The following is a 17,790-nucleotide window of genomic DNA, read 5'->3' as shown; positions in this document are numbered from 1 at the left end:
TTACAAAAAGAGAAGGGCCTGCAAAGCCTCGCTCACTCGGCGTCCGTGACAGGCTGACTCACAATCACGTCCACCCAGCTCATCCTTCATCACGTGACGTCAGTAAATCAAGCCTTGGAGACTTACTCCCAAGCACATAGCTAGGAAGCGACAGCACCCACAATGCAACCGCAGGACCACTGCTCTTGACCACGAGGCTGGCCCCCTACAGCTCCCTCTGGGGGTACACTTCTGGAAGTGGGGTTGCTGGGTCAGAGCTTCGCGCATTACTAAGGCTGACGATGGGTGCTACCAAATCACCTTCCCCGAAGTCTGTTCTGTGGCCACACACACTCGGTGGGTTTTAGATCTGCACCCTCCTTCCACGTGTAAGGTCGAAACCCCAACGAGCCCCCAAATTCAGAACTCTGACTCATCTGTTTCACTCTGGGTTAAGTGCGGGGCAGCGTGCAAGGAAGGGTCCCCACACCAGGGAACTGGGACCCACGAGGCCAGCTGTGCCTCTGCAGCCAGATCGTCCCACAGGCCCCACGGTGTCTGGTTTGAGTCCTTTGCCTGACGACTGACCCAAACAGAGAAAGCCAGCCTCCTGCCTCAGGATCCAGCTCCCATCAGACTCACACTGGGAAAGTCATTCATTTTTTTAAGTATTTTTTTTTTAATGTTTATTTGTTTTTGAGAGAGAGAGAGAGAGAGAGAGAGATCGAGCGAGCAGGGCAGGGGCAGAGAGAGAGGGACACACAGAATCCGACCCTGGGCACAGAGCCCGACCTGGGGCTGGAACTCTCGAACCGTGAGATCGTGGCCAGAGCCGAAGTCAGACGCCCAACCGGCTGAGCCCCCCAGGTGCCCCACATCCATTTTTTAAAAGATTTTCTTTTTAAGCAATCTCTACTTTGATCGAGTAGAGCGGGGCTCACGGAGAGGTGTTCTCGTCCTCTTGGCCCACGATGAGAGGGTGAACGAGAGCCCTGCTGTGGCAACGGTGACACGGACAACAAAGGACATCGAGGCCAATATTATCAGAAGAGCTGACGCTTTCCGAGGCACAAAAATACGTAAAAACGTTGTTTGGGACCGCTCTGTCACGCAGTTGGGCAGTACTCTGTTTTTACTCCTACTTTAGAGACGGAAGTCTGGGGCTGGGGGAGGCAGGTGCACGGCTGAGCGAGGTCACCTGGTGGGTGAGTGGGTGTGGAACAGGACCACCTGCTGTTCTAGGAGCAGAAGTCAAAGGTCCCTCGCAGCTACTGCCTGAGCTCCTGGGACATTTTGACCTCTCTCCAGCCACAACTTGAATGTCAAGCAGGCACCTCCGTAGTGAGCGAACCTCCCCACAGAAAATCTGCCTTGCTTTGCCTAAGGGCTGCAGAGGGCCAGTGCAAATCAGGAAAACTGCACACCCCTGACGGATGCTGACTGCTTTACTGAAAGTCCTTGACCCTGAGACTCAAGTCCTAAGACTTTCAAGCCCACCTGCTCTGTGCGAAACAGAGAGTCCAAACAGAGAGAAGGTGAGGGTCTTGGGTGAGAAGCAGAATATAAGGAACTCCCTCCTGCAGTCATCAGACTCACATAAGCTCCAGGATTGATCCCTCTAAAGATGGTTCACTCCCCAGACATGGGCATCCTATTGAATTCACACAGCCTTCTTCGCCTAGCATCAACTGGATGCCCTCTAGGCCTTTGTATTAAATTTTGTTAAGAAAATACAACCGAATAACCCAAGAAAAGTGTCCTTTCCTCCCCTGCGGTTGTGGACACAGGGTGCCCTGAAGCGCCTGACTGCAGGAGCCAGAATGGGAGGGCAGGGTCAGTGTGACCGGCTAAGGAGGCCAGTGGCCCTTAGCCCATCTGCACCGGGCCGGAAACGGGGCCAGGGCTCGGCCAGGAGTCGACCGTGGGTCCGACGGCCTCTTCGGACTTGGGCACCACGTTATTTTCTGGAGCCACGTCTTAGCCAAATGCTGCCCGCCACTAGAGGGAACAGCCTAGCTAAGGGGGGGTACCCCCAATCCTTCCCACATGAGGCACAGCCTAAGGAGCTGAGCCAGGATTCTTTTAACCTGCAGCTGCGGTTCCCAAACTGGTGCCAGGGCACCCCGGGATACCTGAGCGAACTCACAGAGGTCCTGCGGGATATTTCAGTATTTCGAGGAAAATACAGCAATACTGGACATCTTCCAGAGACAAAGCAAACTACTGGCCCGAAGCAGTTCACAGCTTGACCGTTAGCTCATGCTGGATTGTTTCCCGTGACCTCGTATCTTTGCGACGCTGAATTTTCTGCAGTCTACCGCAATGAAAAGTATTGCGCAAAAGTCAACACGGGACAAGAAAAGAGAACGGCCACGTCCGACAAAGAATGAAATAAAAAATAGTTTTTCTCATGGTGTCGTATGCTAACCAGTGGTCCCCCCTAAGTGTTCACGTCCTCATCCCCAGAACCTACATACACGTGACCTTACATGGCAAGTTGGGGGCCCTGAGTAGGGGAGATGGTCCTGGATGATCCAGGGGGGCCCACGATAACCACAGGGCCTCAGAAGAGGGAGGCAGAGGGGTCAGAGTCAGGGAAGGAGCTGGAACAATGGTCTTTTGCAGATGGAGGAGGGGCGTCGAGCCGAAGAATGCAGGCACCTCTAGAAGCTGGAAAACTCTAGAGACTTTCCTGGGGCCTCCAGAAGGAACCTGCCCTGCCCACACCTTGACATCGGCCCCATCAGACTGCCCCCAGAACTGTGGGACAGTAAATGTGTGAGGCTGTAAGCCACTGAGTTTGTGTAACTCGTTCAAGGGGCCGTAGGAAACTAACACAGACAGCCAGAATGTTGTTAGGACCTGAGGACCCACTGGGGTGCCTGGTGTTTGTTCTAGCCTAGGAGCGTCCGGACAAAATGAGCGAGACACTAAAGCACTGTGAGCGTGGGGACCTCGGGCCCCGGGCCCGTGCACCAGCCACGTGAGCCTCGAGCCTGACGTGGGCCTCACGTGGATCCCTACGAACCCGACGTTTCCAGCCCTCAGTCGGGCTTGTGGGGCTCATTGGTGCCCATTTCTCTCCATCACGAACACAGCATTACAGAGAGGTCTGGAAACAGAAGGGGGGATAAAGCCTCCTGAGGCCACGGCACCCACAAAGCCCACGTCCGTGTCCGTGTCCCCCTCTCTGGTTCTTCCATCGGTACCACAACCACACGAGGGAAATCTCGACGTTTGCTTTGCACCTAGCGCCTGGCTGTCCCTCTCCCGCCCGCAAACGAGCGGGTGACCTTGCCGAAGAGTCCCCTCTGGTCCACCGCACAGCGTTTATTTCAAGGCGGCCTCGCGGGAAGATCGACGGGGTTTGGCAGGAGTGAGGGGAGACAGACAAACCTCGGCTGAGGTTTCTGGTCTCCAGGGTGGTCTTGACATCGGTGAAGCAGATCAGCTATCAGATTACTGGCTCCCGGGTCGGTTCCCCTACGATGTGATATGATAACGGACGGTTTCCAGGAAGACTGTGCCTCCCTGAAGCCGCCCGAGCGGAGGACAGGGAGGAAGAGAGAGCTAAACGCGGTCACCCTGTGGCGAATGGGCCTGCCGTGAACACCATGGCTGACGGCGCGAACCCCCCTCACCCCTCCGCTCGGGAGATGCTTCCGGATCCCCCCTCGTGCACCCCGCCTGCCACAAACAATCGGCCTCAGGGCCAGGGCTCTCCCTGCGGCTCAGGCTGCGTTTGCTCAACACCGTGCGTGCTCCCCCACGCGCCCCAACCCCCGCGGTCCCGAGTCAGAGAAGGACCCAGCGGGCCGGCCCTTGAGCCCCTCCGCACAGCTCGGTCCTCCGGCGCCCCAGCCAGACCTCGGCCACCAGCCCAGGCTGGTAGAAAGCACGCTTCCTGTTGCTCAGAACCTCTCACACACAAGACCCCAACGAGGACTCTCGTGTGCCTCTCCAGGGGCTGAGCAGCCCCAGGGCTTCCGACAAGCGAATCACCGACTTTGCCTCTGAACCAGGTAGAGAATTTTGGGCCTCTTGGCCGCGAGGCCAGAGTCATTTCAGGGAACGAACACATGTCAAGGAAGAAACGTCACCAATGTCCACGCAGATGTCGCTGCGTTTGGGCAGCTGTTCAGACGTACATTTTCTCCTGGTCAGTGTGGACCCAGGGCAACTTACAGGCCCGTGGAATCAAGGGAACAACGACCTATGTTGGGCGAGGAGCTCAGTGGGGCTTCCCGGAGCGAAAGCAAAAAAGGGAACCGCGCTGGGCCATACAGTTCTTTTCGTTCTGACAGAGGCATCTGCAGGCTGACTTTTCCCAGACACCGGTTTTAAAAATAAAACTGTCAAGGAGGTCCTCACGTGAACAACGCTGACGACTGTAGCGAGATCTGTAAAAGGCCTGTAGGCGCTTCAAGGCTCCGTAGCAGAAGCAGAGACGTTGGAACGTGTGTTTCTAAAGGACTCTCCATGAGATCATGACCTGAGCCAAAGTCAGAGGCTTAACGCGCTGAGCCACGCGGGCGCCCCCGCTAAAGGACTCTCCAAAAGCCTGAAGGCGTGCCCTGAAGCAGCCGGGCACAGGTGTCTGTGTGCTTGGGGCACACGCCCCTGCAGGGCGAAGACAGGACGTTCCTGGCGACACAGGGAGGAAGCAGCACGAGCCTGGGGACGTTGTAACCAAGGTGCGCACAGGGGCCCCTTTCCCTCAAGGACCAGATGTCCCAACGGGCTTTGGGCAAGCACCAGACCACCAATCGCTCTGGCCGAATTCTCTCAGACGCCAACGTTCCGATTTTACAACCAGAATAGGAGCCAGGGGCTGCCGCTCCCAGTGGGGAGAGGAATGTCCTCCCGCTGACTCCCTCCCTCGGACGCGGACAGCAGCGGCCTCTCAGGTGGCCGCAGGGGCTCCGCTCGTGACGACGAGGACAGTGGCAGCTCCCGTTACGTCTCCGCAGCCGTGCGCGGTCCCACCTGGCTCCCACCCAGGACGGGGCGCTCACGGGCAACCCTCTCCGAGGGTGCGTCCGAGCCGGGCACCTGGCAAGAGCGCTCTGGCCCCTGCGTGTCCGGGCGACTGTCTCATCGATGGGCTGTGCCCCTTCACGGCCCGGGCTTGGTGACCTCAGGACCGCGCTCCCCCAGGGGGGCTCCCTGTGTGCCAGCAGCCTTGTCTGCTTTCCTCACTGTAGGGTCCTCGGGGCCAGGGCAGTTGTGGGGATCTCACAGGTCAGAGTTCAAAGGTGATCACAGGGCAGAGGCTGCATGTGCCCAGGCAGCTGGCCCACCCACCCGGCCCTGATCACCCGCAAACACTTCCTCCAACGCCCCTGGCCTCCCTGAAGGGAGGAAGCAGCTGAAGGAAGACTCAGAAAAACGCCGCTGCCGTGTTTGTTTGTTTTTTTTAATTTTTTAATGCTTATTCTTGAGAGAGAGAGAGTGTGTGTGTATGAGCAGGGGAGGGGCACAGAGAGGGAAACACAGAATCCGAAGCAGGCTCCAGGTTCCGAGCTGTCAGCACAGAGCCTGACGCGGGGCTCGAACCCACAAACCGCGAGATCGTGACCAGAGCCGAAGTTGGACGCTCAATGGACTGAGCCACCCAGGCGCCCCTCGCTGCCCGTATTTTTACAGCTAAAAGGAGGAAACGCGGTAGGATCACTACTGACTTTTCAGTCAATAAAGTTAACGAGGCGCCTGGGTGGCTCAGTCGGTTGAGCGTCCGACTCTTGGTTTCAGCTCGGGTCATGATCCTACGGTTCGTGCATTCGAGCCCTGCATCAGGCTCTGTACCGACAGCACGGGATTCCCTCTCCCTCTCTCTCTGCCCCTCCCCTGCTCATGCTCTATCTCTCTCAAATAAATAAAACTTAAAAAAAATAAAAATTAAACATAAAGTTTACAAGCCCTGCCCCCGAGCCTTTCTGCTAGGCTGCACGGTGGGGGAGGCACCCACCCCCTTCCTGACCTCAGTGGGCTTCCAACATAACCCAGGAGGCGAAGAAAAACGCATTCCACCAGCCACCTGAAACGAACAAACCTGTTTTCCGTGTTAGGTGCCCAGAGGAGTTCGCAGACCCAGTCTTTACGAAGTGCACACCTATTAGGGAAAAGAGGACAAGGATCTAACCGACTGTGTGGACGGGCAGGGGGCACGAGCACCACATCGGGCACGGGCGCCGGAGGACGCCCAAAGGCAAGGACAGTCTCGGGAGGCCGGGTCAGTTTCTGCTACGTAGAGAAGGGAGGACAAGCACCCCGGGAGAGCGATCCTGTCAGCAGGGTCCTGACGTTTCCCGTGGGGTGGACTGTGGAACGCAGCCAGCTGCCACTGCAGCGTGACCCCGGGGGACACTTAACACCGCCTGGTCCAAATCTGAAACCGGAGGTTTCCAAGGCGCTCAAACCGAGGGGCCACGTGTCCAGAAGCGGCCTCCTTGGAGGTGGGCTTTTGTAATATGTCCCTGACCAGAAGAGTGCAGGGTGGAGGTCTGGGGAGGGGCAGGGGCGCCTGTGGCCATTCGGGATCCACATTCCAGATCTGGGATCCCAACCACACACCCTCCAGCCGTCCATCCCAACGAAGCCCCCAGCTCCCCTGAGCTAGGATGTACCTGGCATGCTACAGGTGACACTGGATGGCTGTAGCTCCCTAGAGAGCCCAGGCTAACAGTGGACTCAGGGATCATGAGGCAGGAGCACATGTGACACACAGGACCGCTCCGAGGGCAGAGGAGGACAAAGCTGAGCGCTGGCTACGGGGGGTGCGTGTAGGAAAGGGGCATCGGCGGGTGTGGGAAAAGAGCGTGGGCTCAGCCCAAGGCCCCGCACAACGCACACGCTTAGGGGTTCTGATGGGGCTGAGAGCCCACGCCGGTCCAGGGAACCGACACTGAGCGTGTGGCTGCCGAGCGACGGATTACAGCTCCCAGCCTCTCCAGGGGAAGCCTCCGCCATCTCTTGTCTCCCAAGAAGCGATGATGACAGGCGGGGGAGGTAAGACAAGGACAAATGTCAACCCCACTTCTGGAGGGGAAGGCGGAACACGCTGTGAATGCATTAAGTGAGATGGCCGTGCCAGGGAACAGCGAGCGGTTACTAACGGCGTCGCTGCGGGAGCACCTCGAGGGGGAGGCGGTGACGTCACCGTCCAAGCCAGCCTCATCACGGGCGCTGTTTGTGTTCCTTTCCTACTCGTAGATCCGGGGGTCACTGTGCTAAGTGTGCATCGGGGTTGACCTTCAGTGAGGTACTTGACAAATTCATCACAGCTTTGAGGGCGAAATGGACAGACGTGTCGTGGACACTGGGTGATTAGGCAGATGTACAAAGGCTGTATTTCTTTGCCCCGACAGGCATTTTTTTTGCATTTTAAGATCTCTGAAATTGGATGTCTCATCAATGCCCTCAGGCAGGCTTACCATGATCCACTGTCATTGTCTGGAGACAAGAGTGGACCCGCTTTAATTTTCAAAGTAACTAAAAAATAAACTAGAAGAGTGCATAAATCATAATTGTGTCCCTCACTGAATTCCCCCAAAGTGAACAGCCCCGTGTAACCACACCCCCCTCAGGGAGTGGAGCAGCGTCGGTCCTCCTCCTGCCCCTCCCTCGGTGCTCCCGTCCTCCCCAAAGGGACACGGACGGGGTGCTCCATAAAGAGCATGTTGATGGCAGAGAGGATGATATTTTACAGAAACCCATGGACTTCAGAAGAACGGGTCTCTGCACGTAAAGGAGTTTCGGAAGTCCTTGAGCCAACAGACTCTGCTTCCGTCTCCCTCCTTGTAATGGACGAGAGTGATACGTGACGATAATCTACGTCGAAGTAATTTTAAGGGCATTCTTTCGATAAGGACAGAATAGAAAGTCTAAGTGATAAAAAGCATTGTGTGACAGTATAAATGGCAACATGTGACCTCTTTCCTCATTGTGCATAAAATAACGGTGACTCTTAAAACCGATGAGGTCTTAAACTCAACGACACAGGGTGGCTGGGCGCACCACCCAGGCGTTGCACCTGGAAGATGGTCCACCACTCCAGTCCGGGCTCTAACCTACGTCTTCGCCAATTACTCAAGCTCGAAGGTAAATAACGTGGTGACGGAGAATGGGCAGAACCCAAAGCCAGCTACCACAGGGGACGACACAATCGGGACCCAAAAAGCTCTCGGCAGACCTCAGTGGTGGACTGAGTCTTAAGAGATGCCTCTCGATAATAAATCGGTTCGCTTTCTGCCCTTGAATAACTCACGAATTACTGGTGAGTAATAATCACAGGGGAGCCTGACATTTTGACAGAAACTTGCCCAATCCCAAGAGGCACTGCATGCCGCAAGTCTACGTGTCTGACGCTAACAACGATAAAAAAACCGTGTTGAAGACAGTGGCGGACCCAAAGCAGGAGTGGCGGTTTCACCACACCCTGCTTCCACTGGTCAGGATGCTCTCAGAACATCGCGTCCAATCCTACACCGCGAAAGGAATAATCAGCCCCTCTTAGGGCAGCAACAGCGAGTAAACACGTCCAAGAGCCCACGCGCGTTGTTCTCTTCAATCACTGAGTCCAAAGCAACCCATGAGGATTCCTTGTGTGGGGAAAAAATAAACTGGCAAAGGCATTTTTAATTCAATAAATGCAAATGCTTGTGAAGTCTTTAAAAAAAAAAAAAAAAAAAAAAAACGGAAGGAAAGAGAACAGCTGAAGATCTGGACAGTGTCCAAAAAAATAAAGACGAAAACGAGAGCCCACCTGACAATCGTGTCACGTGAGCAACAGTGGGAAAGTGGAGGAAACGTACCCGGGGAGTAAGTCACGTGTGGGGGACAGGACAGGGGTCTTCAAATTTGTGAGGAGCGGGCACCTGCCCGAGGGACCAGATTATGTGTACGTGGCTCTGGAGGGAAGAAGAGAGTCTAATGGGGGAGGTCCACCAAAGCAGCAGTCTCCCCGGCCCAATGGTGCCCCCAGCCTCCTTCCCAGGGCGGCCGGAAGCAGAGGGCAGACGTCCGCTCGTCAGCAGGTTATCAACAGGAGAGGCCCTTGGACCTCCAGGATTCGTGCCGGTGCCATTCCGAGATAACGTTTTATGACGCTTCGGGCGGGCCTTACCCCACTGCAGCTGTCATAAAGGTTACATCCAAAGATGACCCATATTTTGTGACCTCCGGGAAGAAAGAAACCTCTAAAGTGCCCACAGTGAACAGGAAAAAGACAAGAGGGACCATCTGCTGGTTCCCCAGTGCGGTGAGAGGGTGAGACGGCTTCAGTTCTCCACCAAGACCTCCCCACGAAACCGTGACTCGGCCGTGTCGAATTCGATCCACTGTGACGGGCCAGGCGCTGCGTTATGTGTGGGGAAGAGCCATGGGAGAGACAAATGTCCGGCCTCGTGGAGCTTACAGAAGGCTCCAGAACCGATTCCATTTCACCACACTGCCCCAAACAACCAAGTATCCAGGAGTTCCATTAGCCCCCCCGGGGGGGAATCAGGGAGGCAGCGAGGGAGCGCTCGGAGTGCCCACCAAAGGCCCCTCCACAGTCCAGGATGCTAGATCTCGCAGTTCCTCGCGAGTGGCCCTGAGTCCCGACACAAAAGTCACCTCCCGCGAGCATCCGGACGGACATTTTGCACGTTGCTACCGTCTCGCTGGTCCCAGGCACCTCCTCTGTGAACCGGTGAACACTCTCATTTAAGGCGACAAGGAGGAGTTCGGTGACAGGTGTCTCCCGTGAAGTTTCGCTACTGATTCACTGAGTTGGTTCCAATATAACCAAATGTCAGAATTTACTGCAAAGCACACCCCTCCCTTGGTGAGCAGCTGTGCTTGTTTACTAAAAGGACACGGCTGACAATTTGGGGACAGCTGGATTCAATCTGGATACAGCCGGACACGGCCTTCCATCGTTTTGGATCATCTGGAGGGATAAGCTGGCAACATAAATTCGTGCTGCTCCGACCCCCGGCACGGAGAGAGCCACACTTAATCGCTGGATCGGGACGGGCTCCCTAAGAGATCTGGGACTTGGCCCCTCTCCGAAGAAGCCGGGGGAAGGGAGGGATGAACTGAACAAACGCCCGCTGTCCTCGGGCTTGGGGCTTTGCTCCCGTTGGCCCAACGAAGAAACACGCACGCTGGACATCTGTGTCTCCGGGAGAAAGGGCTCCAGGCAAACCCTCCTGGACGCGGTTCACCTGGCTGGCGGTCACGGCGCTCTGCAATGTGGAGCTGGTCAGGGCTGCCCACGCAGCTCTCCAACGGCCGCATGCAGAGGGGACACCGCCGTTGGTCACAAGCAACCTGGCACAAGTTTCCTCCCCCTCCCCCTCCCACCCCTCTCTCACTCACACACACACACACACACACACACACAATGCCTGTGTTAATACTTTCTTCATTTCCCTATACAAACACCTGCCTCCCTCTGGCTAAATCTCTTGACACATCCCGAGCCCGCTCTTCAACATGGAGAAATCTGGAATTGGTCAATGTGTTATGCGGCCGTGTGTTCTAGAGGTCATTCGTGGTCTTTTGAAATCCTCTGTAATGTTGAAACGTGTTGAACAATACTTTAAGTGTCTATTTAGTTTGTCCTAAGGAAAGAACCCAAAACATGGCCAAGGAACCTACGCGCAGCAGGAGTTAACGCAGCAAAGGGAGCGACAATGCGACCGCAACCTAAATGCTCAGTGAGAAGGAAACTGGGCCAGTTCTGCTGCCTCACTGAAATGTCGCGGGCAGCGACAATGGCAGCGTGGCGTCGGGAAAACGCTTACGGTAAATGAAAATGACACGCAAAATGGAAAACCGAGACGTAAATTATTCTCTCTGGGACTACAACTCTGCAAAAATAACGCAGGACGATGCCCCGGCTACCCCATCTGCCCTACGCTGTTGCTGGTGACGTCCGACGAGCTAACAAGGCAAAAAGAAAAACAGAGACCCAAAACCAAAACACGAGTCTGAGGCACAAATGGTATTCGCGTCAGGCATCTGCAGAATGTTCGGTACACGAACCCACAGGGAGAGGAAACCCTGAGGGCACGTCGGCATCACAGACCCGGGAAAGAAGCCACATCAGAAGCTCTGCTCTACACTTCACACCTGGTCTGTTTTCATCTGGGTCAACGTCTACAGACGGAAATTCGGTGAGACCGTCACGGGCATCCACGTCTCGGCAAAACAAGAGTTATTCTCGCAGTAGAGGCTGCGCTTTATTTGAGCGAGCGAGCGAGAGAAAAGGAGTCACAGGTTTACTCTATGGGATTGGCTTCCCTATCGAGACCGAATCCGATGGCACCGCACGAGGCCACACGCGCTGGTGACAGCCTGGGCACAGACACCCGATACCCCGGAGTACAGACTCTGTCCTCAGGCAGAAATCTCTCTCCGTGTGTACTTTTCCCAACAGCCCCGCGTGGACATGAAAGCTCATTTGCTTCTGGCCAAACGAAACCGTTCCCTGCAATCCGGCAGGCTGAGCGGGGGCCGAGGAACCGCCTTGTCACTCCGTAAGGGCAGACACCTCCCAGACACCGCGGGATGGAAGGAGGAAATCTCGAGGGAGGGGGCCCCCTGCCTCCCTCACGGGACCCTGCAGGTCGGCTGGTTCTGTTAACATCTACCCACTCCTTCAACCTTTCTTTCCCTCTTTCTCCACACAAACCACAATTTTCCTGCACCGGATACACCCCGATTTCCTCACTCCTCGGTTGGATCCAGATTTCATTGTCGAATGCTTCTAGAACACACGTCTTCTGGCTTCCCAGTGGGCGCGAGACGAAGTGAGCACACCATGCCGTCTCACCCACCGAATGTGCCTCTGACACCCGGCCGGGCAGCATGAGCGGAGCGGCTCTCCGAGGTCTCTGCGAGGTCTCAGTGGCAGGTAGATGAGGGAAGTGCCAGCAAAGCAGGGGGGAGTCTGCCGGCTCCCCATGCCAGGACCCCTGCCTGGACGCGCCATAACCTGACGCCCAGTAGCGTGCGTCCGTGTAGACGGCAGAGCCCCAGGGGAAGCCATGCGGTCCCGCTTGAGGAGCAGGGAAGGGGCCCCTGGTTCTCAGACACAGTGAGCCAAATCCCAGGGTGTTCCTTGTATCATGCCTCTGTCTTCTTGGCTCTTTGCACCCGGCCCCCCAGCGACTCGGCAGGAGCGGTGACAACAGCAGCTGAGGGGTCCACAGATGCCCAAAACGCTGGAGGCAGGAGCCTTCCTGTCCGTCGCAGGTGCCGCGCTCTCAAGTGGGCGAAAACCCACCGGATTCTTCTCTCTCGACCCTCCTCTCACTTAGTCGCAGACACGAGCTAAGTTGCGGGGAGAGTACAACAGACCAGGAGAAGTAACACCCCTGCTTTCTGGCGCAAGGACCAAGGGGAGGAGGGTCCTGGAACTGGAAAGTCCTGGGAACATCAGGAAGAGGGAGGAGTTCAAGGGAACCAGCCCATAAAGCTGAGGATGTGCTCCTGGGCTCACCCCAAGAGCTGCACACATCGAGACAGAATCCGCAACAGCACATCGTAGACTCTGGGCGCTGAGGTTCCGGAGAGACCGCTGCCAGAGACCGCTGGCCACGGGTGGCACATGGGGGGCAAATCTGAACGGCACCATGAAGGCTTTGAAAACACAACTGATACTGAGGCCCACAAAGGCCGGTAGGGACTCAGAATCTGAGCACCTGGGCCAGAGTTTCATAATGTAGTATCTGAACAGTCAGGATGAATCCAAGAATGAGGAAAATCCTCAACTCACATGGGAAAAGGGAATCAACAGATGATGCCAAGGTCAAGGTGACACACTTACTGGAATTAGCTAAGACTTCAAAGCAGCTGTTATGAAAAGAAAAAGAAAAAAACTCCAAAAGTGAGGAGTTTGGGGAATGAGGGGAATGATAAAAAGTCTCAGCAAAGGAACAGAGGATATAAAGAATCGAATGGAAATTTCAGAACTAAACAAAATACAGTCACTGAAAAATTAAAAACCACTGGCTATGCTCAACAGCAGAATTAATAGGACAAAGGTAAAAATCAGTGACCACGAGAACCGATCGGTGAAAATGACCTAATGTGAACAACGATGAGAAAAAATGATTTTTTTTAATAACATGAACAAAGCCTTGGGGACTTGTGGGACAATACTAAAAGATCTAGCGTTTGTGTCATCAGAGTCCCAGGAGGAGAGGTGAAAGAAGGCAGTACAAAAAATCATTGGAGGGAACGACTGAAACTCCCCAAATTTGGCAAAGGACACAAGCCATCAGACTTCAGCAGCAATGTTAACACAGAAGAAATCCACAGCCACGTGCATCACGATATACATCCTGAAGATGAATGACAAAGGACACATTGTGAAAGCGGCCAGAGAAAAGCAACACGTTACTCAACGGGGAATAAGGATTTGGTGAGTGTAGATTTCTCAACAGAAACTGGGGCAGCCAGGAGGGAGGGAAGCATCGGTTTTTAAGCGCTGAATGAAAAGAGCTGCCAGGGTAGAATTCTATATCCAGCAAAAAAAAAAAAAAAAAAAAAGCTTCTGGAATAAAGGCGAAGTGCAAACAGTCTCGAAAGGGTTTGCTGCCAGCAGATCTGCTCTTCAGGAAGTTATAAAGAAACTTCTTTAGACAGAAGGGACCTAACACCAGAAGGATGTGGGCCATCAGGAGTGGAGCAAGTGAAAAAAAAAAAAAAAAAAAGGGAGGAAATCTGAGTAAATACAGGAGATGATTCTCCTCCTCTTGAGTTCTTTGAAATACGTTGGACAGTTGAAAGCAAAAATCGTAAGATTGGCTGATGAGGTTTTCAGTGTAAATGGACGTAACATGTAGGACAACTACAACATGAAGGGAGAGAATAAAGACCCCTGCCTCGTGGTGAGGTTTCCACTCCCCCCCTGAAGTGGTCAGATATTGATTCTAAATAAACACGAGAAATTAGGTGTGCATACTGTAATCCCCAGAGAAAATACTGAAAAACTCAAAGCAAGCAAACAAACAGCTATAGTTCACCCTTGAGCAGTTCAGTGTGAATAGCATGGGTTCACTCCTGCACAGGTTTTTTCCAATCAGCACAGGACAGTATTGTAATATTTTCTTTTCTTTGTGATTTTCTTAATAGCGTTTTCTTTTTTGTAGCTTACTACGTCGTGAGAATACAATATATGATAGATATATAAAATATGTATTAATCAACTGTTTATGTTGTCAGTAAGGCTTCGGGTCAACAGTAGGTTATTAGTAGTTCAGTTTTGGGGGAGTCAAAAGTTACATATGAGTTTTTGTGCAGGGGATTGGTACCCCTACTCCCCATGTTGTTAAAGGGTCAACTGTATAAAGTTAAAAAACTCAATAGATAAAATGGGATGTTAAAACATTCAAATAATCCTGGAGAATACAGGAAAAGGGACACAGAGGAGAGAAAACTACATGGAACAATGAGAGAACAACAATAGAATGGGAGACCTAAATCCAAACTTATTAATAATCAGGTCAGGTATAAATTGTGCACACACACATCAATTAAATAACAGAGACGATCAGAATGGATAAAAAGACATGACCTAGCTACATGTTACCTACAAGAAATTCACTTCAAATATAATCATATTAGATTAACAACAGAAGGAGACAAAAGAAATATGCAAACGCTAATCAAAAGAAAGCTAGAAAGGCTGTATTAGTAACAAAGTCTAGGCTAGAGCTAGGAGAATTGCCAGGAATAAAAGGGAACATTACATAATGATAAAAGTGTCAAGGCGTCAAAAGATGTAACAATCCTAAATATGCAGGCACTTAACCACAGAGTTTCAAAATACATGAAACAAAAATGGACAAAACTGAAAGGAGAAAGAGACAAACCCACAGTTGTGGCTGGAGACTTGAGGACTCCTCTCTGACTCGTCTATGGAAGCAGTAGATAGAAAATCAGCCGGGATACAGAGGAGTGGATCAATATCAACCACCCGGATCTCACTGACATTTATAGAACATTCCACCAAACAGCAACAGAATAAACATTCTTTCCAAGTGCACACAGCATATTCCCCAAGATAGTCCCCATCACGGCTTCTAAAACAAACCTTAGCAAATCTAAAACAACTAAATCACACAAAGCATGTTCTCTGACCATAACAGAATTAGACTAGAAATTAACAGAAGCACAGCAGGAAAATCTTCAAACATTCAGAAATGAAACGGCACACCTCTACACAATCCACTGGTCAAAAAGAGTCTCCAAGTACACGAGAAAGTGTATCAAACTAAATGAAAGTGAAAAACAACGAATTAGAGCCTATGAAATGTAGCTAAGCCAGTGCTAAAAAAAAAAAAAAAAAAGACATTTACAAATGAAATTCTCATGCTAGATAAGAAAGGTCTCAAATCAATAATTTACGCTTCTTTCTTAAAAACTAGAAAAGGAAGATCAAAATAACCCAAACCGGGTAGAAGAAAGGAAATAAGAAAGAGCAGAAATCAATGGGGTTAAAAAAGAGAAACAACAAACCAATAGAATCAAAAATGTCTTTGTGAAGATCATTCAACTTGCTAACCCTCTAGCAAGACAGATCAAGGAAGAAAGATAGAAGACACAAATGACCAAAATCAAGAATGAACGGGAGAGACATCACTGGAGGCGCTGAAGACTTCACAAGGATGACAGGGGCACACACAAAGCCAAGAAGCTAGATGAGATGGCTAATTCCAATTCTTTAAAAATCACAAACTACCTAAACTCACCCAAGATGAAACAGACAACCTAAATAGTCCCATAACAATGAAAGAAATTGATAGATCCTTCCAAAAAAGGAAATCTCCAGGTCCAGATGGTTTCACTGGCAAATTCTACCAGGCATTTAAAGAAGCAGCCCCAGGACGCCTGGGAGGCTCAGTCCATTAAGCATCCGACTTTGGCTCAGGTCATGATCTCGTGGCTCATGAGTTCGAGGCCCGCATCGGGCTCTGTGCTGACAGCTCAGAGCTTATTCTAAAGCTTATTCTAAAATTTGTATGGATAAAGAAACAACACCAATTCTACACAATCTCTTCTTGAAAACGCGTCAAGAGCTAACGTGTTCCAATTCATTTGAGGCCAGTATTCCTCCACCAAATCAAAGACAGTGCAGTACAAGAAAGCAAGCCAGTATCCTGCACGAACACAGAGGCAAACATCTTAAACGTTAACAAATCTACCACATAAAAAGAATGATTATGACGAAGTAGACTTTATCCTGGGAATACAATGCAAAAATCAAACAACGTGATCTGCTTCGTGGACAGGAAACATAGGATCAGATCAAGCAATGCGGAAGAACAGACCTGACAAGGTTCCATCCCCATTCGTGATCACTCCCATAAACATGGCAGAACACGGAAGCCTTATCTAGCGCAATGAGGCCAGGCAAAGGTATCAAAAGGCCTTGGGAAAAAATACCAGGACGGAGAAAACAATCCTTTTTATTCATAGATGACATACTGTTTAAGCAGAAAATTCCAAGGAATCTTTTTTTTTAAAAAGCATTTATTTGTTTACATCATCTCTACACCCAATGTGGGGCCCAAACTCACGACCCCGAGATCAAGAGTCTCATGCTCCTTCGACTGAGCCCGCCAGGCACCTTCTAAGGAATCTTTTTTTAAAAATCCCTAGGATAGGTGACTTTTGCAGGTTTGCAAGATACAAAGACAACATAAAATTCAGTCAGATTTTCACATATTAGTAATGAACATTCCGAAACTGAAGTTAAAAACAGGACAGCATTTGCAATAACTCGAGGGGCGCCTGGGTGGCTCAGTCAGTGGAGCGTCCGACTTCGGCTCAGGTCACGACCTCGCGGTTCGTGGGCTCGAGCCCCACGTCAGGCTCTGTGCTGACAGCTGGGAGCCCGGGGCCTGCTTTGGACTCTCTGTCCCCCCCTCTCTCTCTCTGCCTCTCTCACATTCTGTCTCTCTCTCCTTCAGAAATAAACATTAAAAATATAAAAATTGATATGGATAGACAAAGGAACTAGAAGAGCTAAGACAACTTTGAAAGAGTCAAGAGTCAAGTTGGAAGAATCATACTCTCTGATTTAAGACTTACTATGATAGGTGTGGTAATCAAGACAGTGTGATGTCAGTGGGTGATAAACACACAGATCAATGAAACGGGACAGTGTCTAGAAACGGCCCCATTCGAGTACAGCTGATGTGCTTTTGACAAAAGCAACTCAATGGTACAGCGATAGTCAATTCAGCAAGTGGAGTTCAAACAACTGGGCACCCATGGGCAGACAGAGACAGATAGATGATAGACACATAAATAGATAAATACAGAGACATAGACAGAGATAGACAACAGATAGATGACGGAGAGAAGGAGAAAGATATATGATGGGGTGAAGAGTTCTTAGCCGTTCTTAGCTGTAACATCGACAGCACCATCCGTCAAAGGGACAGTTGGCAAACTTGACTTCATGACGATGAAAAGACCTTGCTGTGTGAAAATTGCTGTTCAAACAACGAAAAGGCGAGTTACAGACCGGGAGAAAATACCTGCGGGTTGCACGGCCAACGACGGACTTGTGGCCGGGATGTGGACAGAACCTCCAAACATCCCAGTGAGAAGCAGCGGCCGACTCAGTGGCACGGGGCAGGGGGCCAGCCACGGCGCGAAGACCACACGGAGGGGGAGTCGGCACGTTTCAGCCGACAGGGAAAGGCGGGGTGCAACCGTGACAAGCTAACATCCGTTAAAATGGCTAAAACAGACGATCCTGAGAGCCCCAAGTGTTGACGACACCGAGTAACTGGAACTCCACGTGTT

General features: G+C 51.8%; 1 protein-coding gene across 6 annotated transcripts in view; it reads right to left on the bottom strand.

Moving 5' to 3' along the window:
• KIAA0513 (KIAA0513 ortholog) overlaps positions 1 to 17,790 on the bottom strand; it is a 58,851-nt gene that overhangs the window by 24,922 nt on the left and 16,139 nt on the right. Inside the window, exons 1-2 of one of the 6 annotated variants that reach the window (XM_045439878.1) lie at positions 4,508 to 4,512; positions 4,249 to 4,252 (exon numbers count right to left, since the gene is read on the bottom strand). The exons of the other annotated variants lie outside the window; for them this stretch is intronic. The gene's annotated coding sequence lies outside the window, so the exon portion shown is untranslated. Of the gene's footprint in view, positions 1 to 4,248; positions 4,253 to 4,507; positions 4,513 to 17,790 lie in introns of those variants that run through there. 6 annotated transcript variants of the gene reach the window in all.

Source organism: Leopardus geoffroyi, chromosome E2 (assembly GCF_018350155.1).
Source record: "Leopardus geoffroyi isolate Oge1 chromosome E2, O.geoffroyi_Oge1_pat1.0, whole genome shotgun sequence".
In the NCBI taxonomy this organism is placed as follows: Eukaryota; Metazoa; Chordata; class Mammalia; order Carnivora; family Felidae; genus Leopardus; species Leopardus geoffroyi.
Note: the sequence above shows the minus strand (reverse complement) of the source record. Positions and strands in the feature narration are given on the sequence as shown.